Below are 2,720 nucleotides of genomic sequence, written 5' to 3'. Positions count from 1 at the left end.
CTAAACCAGACCCATATGTGTAAATATCGCATAGTCTCCCTAGTATAAGAACTCAAAAGAAGAAATACAAATAAAAAGTATAACACAATTGAAAGGAAAGCAATATAGTGTGAGGCCTGGAGTGTGCAGGCAGTGCTTGATGCAGTCGCGACGGTGGCAGCAGGGAGCGGGGCAGTGAAGGTGGGTTCTGTTGTCACTTATTGGCTGCTCAGCACTGCACTCAGTGGCCACCATTGCCATTTATTTTCAGTTGCCTTTTAAAGAGGGAAAGCTCATGGTGCAAATTGTTATTTCTAGTGTGAAGGCTGAAGTCCTGGCAGAATGGGTGCTGATGGATCTACAGGGGGAGATAGAGGCTCACTACAGCACTGGATTAGCTGGAAACCTCCTGAGAGACCTACATTACATCACCGAGGGAATTCCTGTGCTGATTGTGGGGCATCATATCCTGTATGGCAAAATCATCCACCTGGAGAAAACTTTTGTAGTTATTGTCAAACACACTCCTAGAGAGCATGACTGTGATGAGCTTGGCCATGAGACTGGCTCCACCCAGTATCTGATGACAACACTCATCAAAGACAAGATCTTTTTCAAAACCCGTCCCAAACCCATTATCACCAACGTCCTCAAGAAAGTATGAAAGAACCCTCAAGAAAGTATGGATATTCCCTAGAGAGAGGCCAACTCCTTGAACTTGTGCACCACTGCCACCTTGAGGATGACTTGACCCTGGGACCACAGGGGGGTCCTATTCTGAACACAGGCCACCAGTTGGGCATGAGCTCAGATCCCTTTCTATGGCAGCCGGTTCTCTTGGTGGAAACCTGGCCCCATTTCCAAGGAACCCATCTTTTCCATCTTCATCAGGCCCATTGGCTTCTAATCTAGAACCCTTCCCTGCTGGTCCTTGTGACCCAAGCATGGCTTCTTTTCCAAGAGGGATAAATCCTATTGGCACAGGCACAGCTTTCCCAAGGCCAGGTGGCCTTTTGGGACCAGGACAATGATCAGAACTAGCTCTAAACCCTAGAGAGGGGATCTTCCAGGCTCAGGTCCTATGTCTAACCCCAGGTTAGGAGGTCACCCAGGCCCAGGCCCTATGTCCAATCCAAAGACAGGTGGTCTCCTGGAAGCAAGTCCTGATCCTAGAAGTTGCACCCCTATGGGACCTGGATCTGGACCTAATCTGAGATCAGGTGTCTTGTTGTCTTCTGGGAATCGTCCTCCCAATCCTAGGACCGGTGGTTTGGGCCCTGGACCAAACCCCAATCTGGGATCAGGCTTTTTAGGTACACACCCTGCGCCTAGGTCAAGAATGTTTTCAGGACCTGGCCTTGGGTCCAACCCATGAGCAAGTGGTATGGGTCCAGGTCTTGGGCTCAACCCAAGAACAGGAGGCCTGGGTCCAGGCTCAAATCTGTACACCAGAGCAGGTGGCCTCTTGAGTACAGGATCTGGCTTTAACGTAAGAATGACTGGACTTCAAGGCCTAGATCTTGCTCTAATTTTAAGAGTAGCAAGTCTTTTAGGAGAAAATTCTGCTCCTTTTTCACAGACTTCTGGAAACATGGGCACAAGCCCATCATCCATAGCAATAGTACCTGGCCCTATGAGACCAAACACTGGCCCTAGCTCTTGAGGAATTGGCCTTCTAGGGCCAAATCCATCTTCCATGTCAAGAGCCTCTGGCCTCATAGGCCCTAACTCAGCTCATTTCTCAAGGCCAGGTGGACCCATGGGTATAAATGCCAGTCCCTTTCCTAGAGGGACAAGTTCAGTGGGACTGAACCCAGCTGCCTTCTCTCAGTTTTCAGGCACATTGGCTTCAAATCCAGGTACCTTCCAAAGATCTTCTGGCCTCCAATGCTCAAGTCCAGCAATTTTCCCATGAGCCTCTGAACCACTAGGCCCCAACCCAGCTAATTTCCCAAAGGCCACTGGCCTACAGGGTCCAAGTCCAGCTGCCTTTCCAAGATGTACTGGTCTTTAGGCCCAGGTCAAGTTGCTCTCCCCAGGTCAGCTGGTGGACATCTGGGCTCTTCTCCAGCAGGCCAAATGGGAATCAGTCCAACTCCTTTCTCAAGGCCAACTAGGACCCTGGGTTTAAGCCCAGCTTCCTTCCCAAGGACGAGTGGCCCAGTGGGCAGGACTGTGGTCCCATTTCCTAGGGTAGGAAGCCTCCCTGGCACAAATCCAGCTGGTTTCTCCAGGGTAGGGTCTCCAATGGCTGCAATATACCCAAATGGAATGTTACTCTCTTACTTCACTTTCTCTAGGACTGCTTGTTTTCTATGCACCGTGGTTCTAGGTAGGACCATCTCTAGGTAAAAAGGTAGTTATGGAACTACTGTCTGAAGAACATAACTGAGGCTCAAGTTCAAAAGAGCTATGTTTTTCCTCTGCTTTTTTCTTTTCATTTTAAAGTGTACAATTTTTGTTTTTTTCTTGTCCTTTTTAATTTTTATTTTTAAAATTTATTTTAAAGAGAGTATAATAATTGATGAGACACTAGAAGTGATACACATTTAGAAGAACAAGATAAGAGGTATTGAACTGTGGTGTTTGCATTGCACATTGCTGTCTTTGTTTTTTTTCCATAATTTTATTGATAAACAAATAGCAATTAGACAGTTTCAAATCAAATTGGTAGGACAGTTTCAATAATTAACACATTGCATACATTCTTCCTAGTAGTTAATTGCTGTACAAGATGCGGA

The 2,720-nt window shown here is 47.0% G+C and overlaps 1 pseudogene across 1 annotated transcript; it reads left to right on the top strand.

Moving 5' to 3' along the window:
• The first annotated feature begins 236 nt into the window (after nucleotides 1–236).
• Nucleotides 237–643, top strand: LOC101581676 (annotated as a pseudogene). Its single transcript, XR_001116984.1, has one exon. The product of XR_001116984.1 is annotated as a chromosome transmission fidelity protein 8 homolog pseudogene (transcript).
• The last annotated feature ends 2,077 nt before the right edge of the window (nucleotides 644–2,720 follow it).

Source organism: Octodon degus, unplaced genomic scaffold, assembly GCF_000260255.1.
Source record: "Octodon degus isolate 3935 unplaced genomic scaffold, OctDeg1.0 scaffold01055, whole genome shotgun sequence".
Lineage (NCBI taxonomy): Eukaryota > Metazoa > Chordata > Mammalia > Rodentia > Octodontidae > Octodon > Octodon degus.
This window is presented reverse-complemented; position numbering and strand designations above follow the sequence as displayed.